This window comes from Pipistrellus hanaki (genome assembly GCF_964339955.1).
Source record: "Pipistrellus hanaki genome assembly, chromosome: X".
NCBI lineage: Eukaryota > Metazoa > Chordata > Mammalia > Chiroptera > Vespertilionidae > Pipistrellus > Pipistrellus hanaki.
Window position 1 is genome coordinate 101982715 of NC_140524.1, and position 17483 is coordinate 102000197.

The following is a 17483-nucleotide window of genomic DNA, read 5'->3' on the forward strand; positions in this document are numbered from 1 at the left end:
GCCTCAGTCCAACTTCGTTCCCTGGCTCCACTTAACTGCAAGGGGCTGGGAAATGTTGTTTAGTTTTGTGCCCCGGAGGGTTTTGTAAGCACATGCCAATGTTTCTGCCAGAATATCATTTCAATATCTGAGGAAAATGTGGTGGGGCTTGAAATAGGATAGTTTTTTAAATCAACTGTGTAAATTGTGAAATGGATTCTCTTTATATTGTGACAGGGCAAATTGACATTTTTTTTCAAGAAAGTAAAAATAATCAAAACTCATGAATTTCAGAGACCCACTCTTACCATGTCAATTTATCCCCCTTGTCATTTCACCCCTCTCCCTCCAGCTTGTGCTGCTACCCAGAGAGGTTGAGGTCAGCTCAGGGACAGTAAGTAACTGATTTGGCAGCTGAGCGGGGCCTGGGAGTATTATAATAATAACTGTTTCCAAGGTCCAGACACTGTGTTAACCAATAGCATTTGTTATGGAAAAGACACAACGGAGACATCACGGGAGCCAGCAGTCTTGAATTGTTCCCACCCACTTCCTGTCAAAAGCCCAACGGAAATAGTTGATTCCTTCTAGTCATTTTTTCTCCTAGGTTAGTACTTCACAACTTGGTTTTACACAAAAGTCATCTGGGAAGAGCACCCTAATGATCTCCTCCACCTGGTGTTCTCACCATGGTGTGTTCTCACCTCCTCCCTTGAATATGGGTGGGGTCTATGACTTCTAACCAATACAATATGGCAAAGGGAATGGAATGTCTCTTCCAGAATTATATTGCCAAGGTTGTAATCCCTATCTGCTAGTAGACTCTCTTTTACACTGGCTTTTATAAGGCAAGTTGCCATGTTGGAGAGGCCCATCTGAAAAGGGAAGGAGAGCAGCCTCCAAGCAAGAGCAAGCAAGGAGCCTGGGACCTCAGTTAAACATCCCTTAAGTAACTGAATTTTGTCAACAGCTGATGTGAGCTTGGAAGTGGATCCTTCCCCAGTCAAATCTTCAGATTAGACCCCAGACCCAGCTGGTAAAAAATCTCCTCAGCCTTATAAGACACTGAAACAGAGGTACCAGTTAATAAAGCATGCCCAGATTTCTAACCCACAGAAACTGAAATAACAAATACATGTTGTTTTGAGCTGCTGAATGTGTGTAAAATATTTGTAGCAATTATTATTTATTTATAATACAGATGCCTGTTAAAAATACAAATTGCACGTCCTCGCAACAGAATCTCTTTAGCAAGACTGGAGATAGACTTGGAAATCTGAAATGTTCACTGTTACTTCAGATGATTTTGATGTCACTAGTTTAGAAATTATTACTCCAAATTCTCTAATCTTTATTTTTACATGTAGTCCGTTACACCAGAAAGTTACATAACTCAGCCATATTATTTTTACACCCAACAGAAGTGACCTGAAAGTTACATTTCAATTCTTCTTCTTTTGGTCCATTAAAAAAAGGCCTGTTTTGATCTGGCTGATGTGGCTCAGTTGGTTGGAGTATCATCCTGTACACCAGGAGGTAGGAGGCTCCATATCTGGTCAGGGCATGTGCAAAGGTAACCGATTGATCTCTCTCTCTCTCTCTCTCTCTCTCTCTCTCTCTCTCTCTCTCCCCTCAAATCAGTTAAAAATATATTAATTAATTAATTAATTAATTAGTTAAAAGGTCTTTATTCATTTTCTTTTGCAGTTGTAACAAATTACCACAAATTTAGTGGCTTGAAAAAAAACATAAATTTATTATCTTATAGTTCTAGGGATCAAATGTCTCAAAATGGTCTCACTGAGCTAAAATCAAGGTTTTAGCTGGGCTGGGTCTTTCTGGAGGTTCTAAGGGTAAGTATGTTTCTTAGCCTTTTCCGGTTTTTTGAGGCTGCCTGCATCCTTTGGCTCGTGGCTCCATTCCAGCAATAACGTCACTGAGACCTCTGCTTCCGTCATCACAGGTCCTTCTCTCACTGTAACCCTCCCACCTCTTTCTTTCCCACAGAAGGTCCCTTGTATTGAGTCCACCAGAGTCTCTCCATCTCAAGGCCCTTAATGTGTAATGTGTAATGTCTGCAAGTCCCTTTTTCATGTAAGCTAACATTTATAGGTCTGGGGATTAGGACATGAACATTTCTGGAGAGCCACTATTCTTCCTACCATTGAATAAAGTATCTATGTCTTGGTGCTGGCAGAATATGTCTCTCTCTTTATATCACAGAAACATGTCATTTGCTTTGTTTCCCTTTCTGCCTTGGCTACCAGGGCTCTTGGAGCAAACAGTTGTGTTCCGTTATAATAACTCTGCTGACTTGTTTTCTTATCCAACTATTTCCCTTGGTTTATTATTTTATTTTACGCTTTTATCCTTATCTTAATGGTTCTGTTTTGTCTATGTCACTTATTATAAGATGATTTGAAATATAACCAGAATACACAAATTCCTATATTTAGGCTTAACCCCTAAGTCCCATGATTTCTAATCTTTCACCCTCCAAGGCCACGAGTCAGGGAAACATTTTCTCTCTTGGTAGCTGCACCGTCTGTCTTCTATATCTCCATCTCTCCTTTTTTGTCATCCCCACAATCATCTCTGGCCCTCCAAGCCACTCACCAATCTAGTTGTTAATTTCCCCTGAGGGACTGTGGGTGAGTAGTTCACCCTCCACTCATAGGGTATATTCTGCTAAGGCCCTTTATGCTGTGATGGATGAACTAGTCTCTGAACACTTTGCCAGCCTGCCCATGGAAGAAAGATCTTCTGAACTGATCTCAAATACATTGGGCTCATTAAAGTACTTGAACAAATTGCCCTAGTAACTCCCATAATAGCCACACACCTCAGGGAGACAAATAATATTATCCATATGTTAGAAGAGGAAATATTGAGTCAAAGGAGGCAGAGAGAGCTATAGATTCCATTTCTTTGGGAAACTTATCTTAGTTTCAGGGTTTTAGATGACTTAGATGGATGAATCCCAATCCTGGTTTTCCATTTCATCAGTATACCCCAATTATTGTTAGAAGTGGTTTGACAAAATAATTTTCTTAGCCTAATTAAAATATAGATTTCAGATACCATATTTTGGAATGGTCAGAGCAGAGAATGTAGTGAAAATTTTAAAAGCATGGTGATTAAAGTAAATGCCAAAATTTTTTGAAGTTAAGCATATATGTTCAATTTAACAAATGTTTATAAAATGAACACCAATATAACCATTCTCTCCTTATTCCCAAATCCTGTTCATGCCTTAAAGACCAGATTCTATGTCCTTCAACAAAGACTAGCATAAGCCTTCTAATTATATTTTTCTCATCAACTTCTAAGACCATCTTAGAATCTCCTGTCACATATCATCTGTATCATATTTGTGTATGTGTGTCTATGCGTGTGCATGTGCACACACATTGCATGCACAGTGAATTCCTGAATCACCCTTTGATCTTCCACAAGACTCAGTGTCACTATTTAACTATAATTTGAATATAGTTCATCAGGAAAGTAATGGATGAATGAGTGAGAGAATGAGTGAATAAGACAACAGAGGTCACTTACACCAGAGGTCAAGTTAATGGAAGTCACCCAACCCAAGATAACTCCACCATGTTTTGAAATTTAGACAAGGGACATGAAGCCAGTTAAGCCAGGGCTGCTCTGGACTTTAGGCTGAAGCTGGTCTTGACTCTGTCAGCCTTCTGGGATTGGGTGGACTGGGAGTTCTTCAATAATGGTCACTATTAAAACAGAGTTAGATATTTTCAAGTACATCTTGTTCCTGCTTTAAGTGAGAGAGAGACAGTGGAAGAATTACTTTAAAGGCGCCACTTTACCTGTATTTATATCATTTTACTCTTCTCAGCAGGCTTTCATATATACTTTCTTGATTCAAGAACATGGAGAAATTAATTTTTCTACATTTGAAGCTGTTGGCCATAGAAGCCAGTCTCCAGGGACATTAAGCAAATGACTAAATGTTTATAAAAAGACACTTGCTCTTACTGATCTAATTTCATCCTCAGCGAAACCTAAGAGGAAGAAATTAGTATCCCTTTCTTTTTACAGATGGTGGAATCAAAGAGCCTCCAAGTGTGTTAATGGCATACCCACAGTCATCTGTCTACTTCCTAGTAGAATGTCTGTTCCGCTCAGCTGTGGTGTAAGGAGTCTAATGCATAATGAGAAAGCAAACTCAGGGATTTTGATTCAAAGCAAGTGACCCACGCTATTCTAATTATGGTCTTGTTGATGATTAAAATTTAGTATAAAGTGATGCCAATTATGTGCTGTGATTTATTTTAGAAGATAATACTCTAACACTAGGTGCAAGCCACTGGAATCATGGGACATGGCACCGCACAAAGCTGTCTTTTCTGCTTTCTATATGGGGAAGAGAACACAACTCTCTTTGCCTTCAGAAACTACCTATCTTTGGTCTGTTGTTTTTTTAATATATTTTATTGATTTTGTACAGAGAGGAAGGGAAAGAGATAGAGAGCTAGAAACGTCGACGAGAGAGAAACATTGACCAGCTGCCTTTTGCACACCGCCTACTGGGGATGTGCCCACAACCAACAGTACATGCCCCTGACCGGAATCGAACCTGGGACCCTTCAGTCCGCAGACCGACGCTCTACCACTGAGCCAAACCGGTTTCGACCTTTGGTCCGTTTTTAAAATGTATTTGTTCTGAATCAGATGAAGCTCTGGGTCTTAATATTTAAAAAAATGCTTTTTAAATTAAAAAAAAAAATCCATTTCTCCCTCCAAAGCCTGCTTTTTAATTTGTCAAAGGGGCTTTGGTTTTCACATAATTGTGATCTTTTAGAAAATTATTGATTTGATTCAGCAGATCAGTTGACTCCTGTGTCCTAGGCAATCCCTGAAGCGATGTGCACAGAAAAGGTTTGTTGCCACCTGGTATTCAGGTGAGGAGGCACAGGGAAAGGAAGCATGGGCGATCTGAACATATTCTCTTGCATTCATTAATAGCACTATAGTTTATGATGGTGATAGATATAATATTAGTATTGTCCTAGGTAATACATTTACTAATCATTCTCACCTTCTCAGTTGATCATGCCAGAATAAAGCCTGGATGTTTTACTATAAAATTCATTCATTCATTTCTTCTATCATTAGTAGTTCTTACCTGGGGGGAGATTCTGCCCCCTCCGCCAGAACATTAGGCAATATTTGGGCACACATTTGGTTGGTGAAGCATGGAGAGGGTATGGTACTGGCATGTAGTTGGAAGAGGCTAGGGATCCTGCTCGACATCCCACAGCTCACAGGACAGCGCCTCCTCCCATACATACATATACATACAAAAAATTATCTGATCTGAAACGTCAATAGCGCTGAGCCTGGGAAACTTTGAGGTAGATACATAGATGACAGAAACATAGAGACAGAGGAATGAAGCTAGATATATACTAAGTGGCAGACACTGTGCTCAACAGAAAGTGACAATCTACTTAATAGAAAGTCACTGTGTCTTCACATCTCAAAATCCCAGCCTTGTTTCCAGTGCAAACCCAATACTTTATTGGGAAAAATGAAGTGTAGCCTTTCCCAGGACTTATTGCATTTCGATCAGCCAATTTTTAGGAGTAAAATCACCAAAACATGCATTGCTAGGTGAAGTTAATTTTCTGTATAGATATGTAGTTCTTAGCACTGATAACAAAGTCAGCAGACTTAATCAGACTCAGATTGGGTATGCTGTTTCAGTGGAAAAGGAAAACAAATATAAGAGGGCACTTTAGAACTTTGGCTCTTGTTAAAGAGTTTATGTAATTTGCTGCATTAAAGTTTAAATCCAAGCTCACAAGAACTTCACATTTATGATCTAAAACTAATTCAAGATGAAATATGCAGTTCCTGAGATATCTTTCCACATCTATCTCTTTACTCTCTCCCTTCCAACGTGCCAACAATGACCAAAATCTCAGTCAGTTTTTACATAGACATCTCTTCCATTTAAAAAAGTGTGTGGATTCTCTGATCAATATCATTAAAAGTCTTGGAGACCTAGGTGTGAGTATCCCATCCATGAAATACATGTTTGAACTGATTTAAGGCATACTGTAATCAATACCTTTGATTGGCTGTTCATATTTTACCTTGTCAAGACTCTCCTGGCTTATGGTTAATAGTGTTTCAAATCCTTTTTAGAAAAACGCCATGGAAAGTGTAGTAAGTAGGTTTGAAGAAATTCTTAGCATGAATTAATTGGAGGTTAACTGTGGGGTTAAGTGAACTGGAAAACTGAAATACTGGAACTCTGCTCTTAAAGAGAACCCCAAAAGACTTAGTCTGTGCAACTGTGAAAACTTTACTTAACCTTAGAGGTTTTTTAATTATTTTTTTTTGCTTCCCATTATATCTATTCCCAGGTAGATTAAAAAACTAGATTGATTGCTAAACAGAAATACCTATTAGGATGAAGTCAAGGCCAATTCTAAATGTGCCGTGTTGGCATTAGCACACTAGAGCGTGTGGAATTCTCAAAGAGCTCTATTGGCATACAACTTTCAGTGTCAGAAGCTTGGTGATCAGTGTTTTCCAAGGTTCCTGAAAAACTTGCTAAACCAAAGCCATTCATTGACACATTTGTAAAACCTCCGGAATCACATAGAAAAAATACCTAACGTTTGAAAATAGGGAAAAGGAAGATTAGTTTCTCAGTCCTCTAATATATATTTGCAACCTATGTCAATTCTCCCAGCACTTTAAAAGAATTATCATTTTCTCTGATATTTATAGCTTAACAAAAGAACAAGGAACCATACCACAGGGCCCTGGAGTTCCAACCCCTTCCTAGAGCCCAACAGCCTATTTCTATATCTGTTGCTCTTTGCATGTCCCTGCCTCTGTGTTTCTGTATTTCTTGGATGAATCTTTTCTGAATCATTTTTCCTTCTTTGGGCCACAATGTAAAACTAATGTGGTATATTGTTTTGCTGTCCTTGTTTTAGGGTTTGTTTTAATTATTTTTAATTTTTAATAGTTTGAGATTTCAAAAAGGTTTCAAAGAAAGCACAGAGAGATCCTGTTTACCCATTACTATGAACAAAACTCCAGACTTCGTTTCTATTTCTCTTTCTTCACAAATACCTTCTTTCTGTTCTAGGACCCCAGCCAAGACACTACATTGCATTTAGCTATCATGTATTCTTAGGCTTCCCTGAGCTGTGTGTTCCTCTGTTTTCCCTTTCCTATCAAAGACTTTCACAGTTTTAAGGAGTACTGGTCAGATAGTTTGTAAAATGTCACTCAATTTAACTGCTACGGTCTACATGTATGTGCATCCCATGCACCAAGAGGTGGCCAGTTCAATTCCTGGTCAGGGCACATGCCCGGGTTTCAGGCTCAGTCCCCAGTAGGGGGCTTGCAGGAGGCAGCCAATTGATGTTTTTCTCTCTCTCCCTCACCTTTCCTCTCTCTTTAAAATTAATGAAAACTTTAAAAAAAAAAAACAACACACACACATAAGGAACTGTTTGACATTGAAATTGGGTCTCAAAAGAACTGGTGGCCCAGAAAGAAACTCACTAGACTAATTCATATGCCTTTCAGCATAATGATTATTGCTTGTCTCATTTTTTATTCTTATAAGTATATTTCCAGTGGGACATGATCTCACTCATCTAGGGGAAATGGTGAACAACATAGACTGATGAACAAGAACAGACCCAGAGATAAGGAGCCATGGGTCAGACTGTTGGACCTCAGAGGGAGGGTGGGGATAAAAGAGAGAGATCAACAAAAGGACTTGTGTGCACACATATGAGCCTAACCAGTGGTCAAGGACAATAGGGTAGTGGGGACATGTGTGGGGGTGGGTGGAGGATTGGAATGGGATGTTGAGGACAAATATGTGATACCTTAATCAATAAAGAATTTTTTTTTAAAAAAAGAAGTCTTTAACCCAGAAGAGAGTGTGCATACAACTATGATGGCACCCTGATCTTGAACTTTTAACGCCCAGAAATGTGAGGAATTAATTGTTGTTGTTTATGAGCCACCTAGTCTGTGATAGCTTGTTATAGCAGCCCAAACAAAGACATTACGTTTATCTCTTGTTTTCTCATGATTAGACTGAGGTTATGGGTTTGGGGGAAATACCATAGAGGTACCATGCTCTTCTTGTCACATCGTAACAGTCACAGGCTTTCAACGTCTTTTTATCACTGGCAATGGGTTTTTGTTGATTTTTAATACCACTAAATGCACATTATTCTTAATTCAAAATCAAGAAAATTGAAAGTTTTATGTTTCACTCAAACATAACTTTTGAAACTCTTTCAAAGTTGCTATTGTCTACTTAATATACGACTCTGTAGCTTGACTGAGTTTTCATGTTTTACTGAAAGCGGTGACTTCTACTTTGCCCAACAGACTCCATTGAAAGATGCAAAGTGAAGTGAATTGTTTAAAAATTCAACTTGCTTTATGTTGCAGAACATGCATTTCCTCAAAGCTAACTTAAAGGCCCAAAGGATTGCTCGCCTTTTCTGTTGGCACTGATGGCTTAGGGAATACTGAATGAAGAAGTCAGCTTATTCTTTTCCAAGGCATAGAGAAAAGTCATCTGCTTCCATGGGGAGGTGAGACAACAAGGCTGAGCTGAGAAAATAAGGTTTCTTTTCTTTCCTATTCTTCTCTGCATTGGCTATGAATACTTTTAAACTGTCCTGGCATTTTGCAAGCAATGTAAAGGCCTGAAGTCCCCAGAGGTGGCGGTGGTTTGTGGGAGTGGGAGCGGGGCGGGTGGGGGAAAGCTGTAATTCTAGTCTTCTGTTTGGAGAGTAAACATTCTCCACTAAAAGGAAAGTGCAAAATACCTTCTCTTCCCATTGACAGCAAGTCCCAAATTCAGATGATACGTTTGCGAGGGCAACTAGGAACAGCTCTCGCCTTTGCTCCTCTTCAGGTTAGAAAAATATGAAGAAAACCACGGGCGACAGAAAGGGCTTTTTACAGGGAATCAAATCCCTAAAAATCAGTTTAACATAGAATTTCAAAAATAAACTCCCCGGGACAATTCGAGTACTACAGCAAAATTGGTGTTTGGGTACTTGGACACTGAATTGCAAAGGAAAGGTTTCTTAAGATAAGCATTTGTGTTTCAAATTTCCCCCACTTGGCTCTTTATGATAACAGCTTTCGTAAATAGCAGAGCAGTTGAAACATTTATTATTGGAACAGAAATGCAATTACATGCAGATGTTGTCCTGTGATTCATGGCTCTGCGCTGCACACATTTTAGAGCTGGAGGAAGGACAGGCAGGTCATCAAGCAAATGCTCTAGGCTGAGCCCCACTTATTCTCTTGACTTGAGTTATCTAATCTCCTTTGTGAGTGTTGCCACAATCTAGGCCTCTGTGGCCTTTCTTGGCAGCCTGCTCCGTTGTGCAATTACTCCAACTACTGTCAAAAGCATCTTTCCATCCAACATAAAATGTTCTTTACTTAATCCAAACCTGGTTCTTTCTCCCGCATTCCCATTCCGAGGAATAGAAAATAACCACCGCATTTATTTTTTTTCCCAAGTTTCTTATTGTTTTCTATCAATATTTTTTGTCAAGGTGGGCTTTTTAAAATGTTTGCCTTGCAATGAATGCTCTATAGTAATGTCAGACAGTGATCAGAGCTTTGAAGGAAATAAAATGGTACATGGCTATAGAACCACTGCAGGGAAGATGGCTGGTGTCAGTCACGGTCCTCCTGGGTGGCCTCCAATTGAAGAAACTTTTGCATAAAATCCGAGGGCTTGGGGGTTAGCAGTGAAGATGCCAGGCGTATTGGTTTCCTATTGCTGTTGTAACAAATGATCGCAAGTTCAATGGCTTAAAACAACCCACATTTATTTTCTTAGTGCTCGCAGTCAGAAGTAGAACACAGGTCTCACGGAGCTATAATCAAGACGTGAACGGGGCTGCGGTCCTTCTATGGGCTCTACAGGAGAATCTGTTCCCAGCTTCTAGAGGCGGCCCGCATTCCTGGGATCATGGTCTCCTTCCTCCATTTTCAAAGCCACCCACAGATAGTCAAGTCTCTCACATCCTATCACTCTGACACGGATGCTTCTGCCCCCTTCTTCCACATTACAAGAACCTTGTAGTTACATTGGGCCCACCTGGCTAATACAAGAAAATCTTTTTATAATTTTTAAATTATTTTCTATTAAATTGATTGGAATGGCATTGGTCAACATGATCGTATAGGTTTCAGGTGTGAGTTTCTATGTTACAAGATCGGTACATTGCCCTCTGTGCCCACCACCCACAGTCAAGTCCTCTCCTGTCACCTTATATTAGGACCCTGTTCACCCCCACCCCCTTCCCTCTGGCAACCACCACACTGCTGCTTGTGTTCACCAAATTTAGTTTTATGTTCCACATATGAATGAAATCATATGGTTCTTAGCTTTTTCTGGCTGACTTACCTCACTCAGTTTAATATTCTCAAGGTCCATACATGTTGTTGCAAATGGCAGTATTTCATCCTTTCTTATGGCTGAGTACTAGGCAGTCCTCTATTGAAGGATACTTTGATTGCTTACATGTCGTGGCCACTGTAAATAATGCTACAATGAACACAAGGGTACATATGTCTTTGCGAATACATATTTTCCAGCTTTTGGGTATATGCCCTTGAGAGGGATTGCTGGGTAGTAATTATTTGAGGAAATCACCAGACTGCTTTCCATGATGGTTGTACCAGTCTACATTCCCACCAGCAGTGAATGAGGGTTCCCTTTTTTCCAACACTTGTTATTGCTTGACTTATTGCTAATATAGCCATTCTAAAACAAATGAGGTGGTATCTCATTGTAGTTTTGATTTGCATTTCACCAATTGCTAGTGAAGTTGAGCATCTTTTCATATATCTATTGGCTGCTCATATGTCTTCTTGGGAGAGGTGTATTTTAAAGTCCTCTGCCTCTTTTTGACTGGTTTGTTTGGTATTTAAACAGCAGTTTTATTGCAATAGCTCTTGGTTTACAGATAATATGCTTCTCAATCAGACTCCAAGGGTAATGGGAAGCGAGTTTTGGGAGTTCAAGTAGCGGGCCAGCACTGTTGTTCCCTTTCTTTGCCTGAAACATCACAGCCCAGCCTGGTAGTGGAGAAGCTCACTGCAGAACCCTGTGCTCTGTCAGGAGTCTGCTGGTCAGACACTGTTCATCCCACTTGTCCTGCGCCTTGCTGGAGTGTCCCTCCACTAATACTCTACAGCTCTCTGCTCCTCCTGGTGGAAGGAAGCACCTGCTACTCCAGCTTCCTTCCCTTCCCTAGGCCAAACCACAAGCTCCCAGCTGCAGAGCTATGTCTGTGGGCTGTCTGTGCTTTCCTCCCGTCTAATCTCCCCTTTTATTCCTGCTTTCCCACCTTTAAATGCTTCAATGCATGGGTCTCTCAGTCATGTCTCTATGTTGAGCAGGGAATTCTTTGTTGCCTTATATTGTAGTTGGTTAACTTGTTGAAATTTCAAGGGGTTCTCACACCACCATTCCTCTAATGTCCTCAATCTTTTTTATCTTAGAGTCAGTCTGTTAACAATCTCAATTCCATCTTCAACCTTAATTTCTCATTCCATTTAACATAACATATTCACAGGCTCCAGGGATTCTGATTTGGACTTCAGGAGGCAACTAGCCTGCCTACCAAACGAGGGAGGGTGTTTCAGGCAGTGGGGAGAACATATGCAAAGGTCCTGAGGTCTGCGAAGAGGGCTATGCTGGGGGAAGACAGAGCACCTTGGCTGAACAAGGTGCTATGACATTAGTTTGGAGAGACTGGCAGAGGTCAGATTATGGAGAGCTCCGTGGGCCATGATATGAAACTAGATTGTATTCTAATTATAGAATACCACTAGAGATTTTAAGCAGAGAAGTAGCATGATCTGATGTATATTTTCAAAAGATGATTTTGGCTTGTCTTTTATTCAGTTAGAATTAAGGAAGGAACGTAAGGAAGATTACCTATATGAAGGTGGGAGAAAGCAAGATACAGGATAGTTAAAAAATTATGTGCTTCCTTGAGGGGTGGTTGCACCTTTGAGGGGTCTGGAAAAGATTGTTTTTGGCATTTTAAAGGTACACTAGCCTAGATGCACAAGAACAATGAACAGGGCTGGCTTAAAACTTTCCAAAAAAGTTATAGACCTGGGTCATTTTGGCCTGCCCAATTAGAAATTTATGATCAGATGACCCTGTGAAGTTACTTTCAATCACTGAACTTGTATATACCCCATTTTTTATTGGAAAGGGAAGGGTGTGGGGTCACATGGGAAGGGAAGGAGAGATGGGGTAGAGAATACTGGGCTTTCCTTGGGACACCCAAAAGACACACCACAGAACCTTCCTTTGCATTCCATTTGGGCTCTTTTGTCCTAGCTCCTATGCGCTTGATGTTTATCATGATCTAGAATCGTAAATCCAGGGAACCAGAGTCCTATTTTCTCTGAAACCATATTGAGCAATAGGAAGATGGCCAAAATAAGGTCCCTCTTGCCTTTGAGGCACTCACAATTAATTGTAGTACCTTACAATTCTGGAACACATCTTATAATAAAGAGAACAGGGGTCTGCAAAGTACATACCAAGGTTGACTGCCAGGTTTCGTAAATAAAGTTTTATTAGAACACAGCTATGCCTGTTCATTTACGTGGGATCTATGGCTGTTTTGGACCACAGCAGCAGAGAGGCTTAGAGCTAGCAAAGTGAAAAACATTTACTACTTAGACCTTTGCTGAAAAAGTTTGCTGACTCCTGACCTAAGGCACTTAATCTTTTGGGAATGTATGCTTTTGTTTCTGATTTTTTTCTGGTTCCTTATCTATACTAATAAAAGGGTAATATGCTAATTAGACCAGAGTCTTGTCTTCCGGACGTCATTCCAGACAAAGCCAGGGCCAGAGGGAAGCCAGCCGGGTTACGGGTGCGAGAAGGCACCCGGAACAGGAAAGCAGACCTGGTCCCAGGTGCCTGCCAGCAGCCAGAGGAGGGAAGGCCTACTCTTGCATGAATTTTCATGCATCAGGCCTCTAGTTTCTTATGTGAATCACCAATGAAGCAATACTTTGAAAGTGTCTATTTTCCAGTGCTTACATAATACCACCATACCAAAGGCTTTGAAATTAAAAATGTTAAGCTTCCAGTATATATTTAACTTAAAGGCTAATATAGTTTTTTCATTTCACTATTTATTTATGACAGTAAATTTTCAACCAAAAAAAAAATTTTTTAAGCAGACTTTCTTTTATTTATTTTTTTTAATTTATTTATTGATTAAGGTATCACATATTTGTCCTCAGCCCCCCATTCTAATCCCCCACCCCCACTCATGCCCTCACCCCGCTATTGTCCTCAACCACTGGTTAGGCTCATATTTGTGAACACAAGTCCTTTGGTTGATCTCTCCCTTTTATCCCCACCCTCCCTTTGAGGTCCAACAGTTTGACCCATGGCTCCTTATCTTTGGGTCTATTCTTGTTCATCAGTCTATGTTGTTCACCATTTCCCCTAGATGAGTGAGATCATGAAGGCTAATATTATATATAGTTTTTCTACCAGGTATTTTGTAGACCTTTCATTTTAATTCTTTTTAAATTTTAATTTGTTTAAAGTATTACATATAGAAGTACCTATATCTCCTTTTTGTTCCCCATTGACCTTCCCCCAGCCTCCCCTACCCCCTCTAATTCTTTATTTATCACCATTGAACACAAGCTATTTTCTTAATGTCATTTTCCCCCTACTCTTCAAGGTCATTTTGAATTATAATACAATCCTCTGAGGTGTTAGCTATCCAATTTTGCACCATCTGCAAATTAAATCAACTTGTCCTTTATTTCATCACTCAAGTAACTAATAGAAATATTAAGAAGATCCTGCCTCAGGACATCCTTTTTAAATATCACTGTTTCCCTCAAGGTTCACCCGAACCACTAATAATCTTTGAGTCTACCCTTAAGTTCCAACTTTCATATAAATGGGATCTAGTTGATACTTTCCAAACTTATAATGCCAGTCATTGTGCCAGAAGGGGTATTGAATATGCCTACTTAATTGATCCTTTCCTCCAGCCAAATGGTTTGCCATATCTGTCATGTCTTCATTTATCTTATATTCTAGTTCTGTCTCTTTCTTTTAAATTAAGGGGATCAGGGGACTAGCTCTAGCCAATGAAAGGTGAGCAGAAGTTTATTGTCCCTTATGGAGTGAAGTTTTGAAAGGCAGTGCACAATTCCCAAGACCCAATTTCCTGTCTGAGTAGCCACGGAAGTATGTGTTAAAAGTAATCTTCATCAGCCTGGGTTCCTGAGTGCCTATGAATAAGAGTCCTGCCTGTTGATTTGTGTAAACATACAGCATGATTGAGAAACACACCTTTGTTTTTACAAGCCACTGAGATCTGGGGGTTGCTTGTTACCAGAGCATAACCTCACGGGTCCTGCCCGATATAGCTATTGAGCACATTTTTCTAGAAAGCTCCATTAAAACTAGAGACCATTCTTTGGTATATCCTTTTCTGTGTGCATTCTTCATAGATTCTTATTCATAGTACACACCAATTAAATCTGTAGTAGATGCAAGTGAATTAATAATAGATTAGTAGATAGATACCTGACTACAATGTGTAGGGAATCTTTCTCATATTTTTTTCATTATTTTTGTCCTCACCTGAAGATATGTTTTTATTGATTTTAGAGAGAGAGAAAGGGAAATATCTATGTGAGAAACAGACACATACGCACCTCAACAGGGTATCAAACTCGCAACTTGGGTATGTACTCTGACCAGGAATTGAACCCTTTTGGTGCTTGGAACAACACTCCAACCAGCTGAGCCACCTGGCCAGGGCTCCTTACTTTTTTATATAAAGAATGAATGATGCCGAAACTGGTTTGGCTCAGTGAATAGAGCATCAGCCTGTGGACTGAAAGGTCCCAGGTTCGATTCCGGTCAAGGGCATGTACATTGGTTGCGGGCACATCACCAGTAGGGGGTGTGCAGGAGACAGCTGGTCGATGATTCTCTCTCATCAATGTTTCTAACTATCTCTCTCTCTCCCTTCCTCTCTGTGAAAAATCAATATAATATTTTTTTTTAAAAAAAGAATGAATGATAAAAATAACTCCATGAACATTCAGCTTTATGAGCATCTCCAAGATACTTTTCAATTAAATGTGCTCATCCTCTTCAGTTGTTAAATAAAGGACATTGCCATGATATCATGATGCATCAAGTCTTATCTTTTTCTGGCATTTACCTTATTTTGCTCAACCCAGGTTCACTCAGTCTAATCATGGTGAGGCTAGCCTCTGGCCAGTGAGCAGAACCTGCGGTTACCACAGTGAGAGCACTAACTTGGGCATTTGTCCATTAATATTTCTTCATTGACATGGAACTTCAATTAAACATTATTGTATTAATTGAAATTTTTGGGAAACATTAGAGTTTCGCATTCCTTAATATGGATGTGCACAGTCGTTCCTGTAAGGTTGTTAGCTGGGGGAGGGAGAGCCGGTCTAACTTGCTATTACTGGGTGTATTCCCAAGATCTAGCAAAATGCCTGTATCATAAAAAGCACATACATGCAGAATGATTTTTTAAAAATATCATTAGGAACTATCAGTCATCTGTGAGATGTACAGCCATTTTTATTTCCCTTTGGAGGTAAGGCTCAGAAATATTAAATAATTTACCCAAGGTCACACAAGCAAGAGATGGAACTGGAATGGAAGCATCTTCTGACTCTAAGGCATTTGCTCTTTCTTGGATACAGTGGTATGTCCTGGATGCGGTAGAAATAGCAAGCGCTCTGGAGTCTGGTGGACCAAGATTTGAATTATAGCTCAACTACTCATTAGTTATATGTCACTGGGAATTTCTAAAATCCGTCCTCTCATGTTTTCTTTAAACCACAATGATATTTTCTCCACTTCAAGTAAGTCTTGTGTTTTATTTGGTTTCCCATAAGTGCTATTTCTTGGCACGGTGTAATTATTCAGCTGTAAGTACTCTCTCATTGGGTCCTCTATGGTTAAGTTGGACTCATGCTGCTTCAGTGACCCAGCCTCTCCCAACCCGTTTCTGGAGGCATCCAGAATGGAGTCAGCAGAGGGTTGTATTCCCTCTCTGTAATATACTGCTTAGAGATCCAAACTTCACTTTGACCTTCCAAATCAATAATTATAGCCCACGATATTCTGTGTTTAAAACCTAAATGACTGTTTGCTTAAAATTGTAAGAACAAATTTGGAGGCCAGCTTACAACACTTAAAGGTTTAGCCTGCCCTGGAAAAAAAAATGCATTCTTTGTCTTGTATCAACATGTTAATAAAATCTAAAGTTCCTGTGTAAACAGAACTTGCTTCGGTGGGAATTGTGAGAACATAAAGGGTGCAGGATCATAAATGAACTATATAGCCGAAACCGGTTTGGCTCAGTGGATAGAGCATCGGCCTGTGGACTGAAAAAGGTCCCAGGTTCGATTCCGGTCAAAGGCATGTACCTTGGGTGCGGGCACATCCCCAGTAAGGGGTGTGCAAGAGGCAGCTGATTGATGATTCTCTCTCATTGATGATTCTAACTCTCTATCCCTCTCTCTTCCTCTCTGTAAAAAAATCAATAAAATATATATTTAAAAAATTAAAAAAATAAATGGACTCTATCAGTGAAAGCCATTTGCCTAGCATGGCACACAGTGTTTGTATTTAATGAGAGCTCAGTCGGTAGAACACACTAATATTCCTTCTAGTTGGAAGTCAAGATGAGCCTTAACTTTATACAATACAAATGTGTATACTGTGAACAGAAAAATGTGTGCAATATTTGCAGAGTTATATTTTCATAATATTTTAACCCACATTCATATTCAATAAAGATACACTCTGATCACATTTTATGATCTTTCTGGAGTCATTTAAAGGCAGTCATTTTAGCAGTAAGTTATGACTTTATAACAGTATTTTAATAAATATATTGCAGTACTATATTGCATTTAAACGCTCTGGACATATGATTATTAAAAATAATATTTGCACATGGAAAATGTCATTGTAATGTTCTTCTCCCTCTTCAGAAATTTTCGAAAATTCTATGGAAGTTAAATTCTAGAAGATCTGGGATCTTGGATGTTCCCCAGACTGATCATGAGACTTTGGACAAATCACTTCATCTCTCTGCAAATCAGTTTTGTTATCAGGGAGAGGGAACAATAACACACTTCAGAGCATTCTTGTTGCAACATAAAAAGAAATTGTCTGAGAAAATCTTTGCCCGATTTAAAATGCTATTCAAAGATTCGTTACCCTTCCTGACAGTGCCATTTGTGCAATTTACTGCTCTTAACAGAAAGTCTTCCTGATTGGTTTGTGCTGGTGCTGGCTGAGGTAGTGTGTGCACATCCATTCCTCTCCCCTTCCTAGCAGAGATCTAACATGCAGCACGAAGCTATTTTTACCAAGGTTGTCACTACTGAGGGAG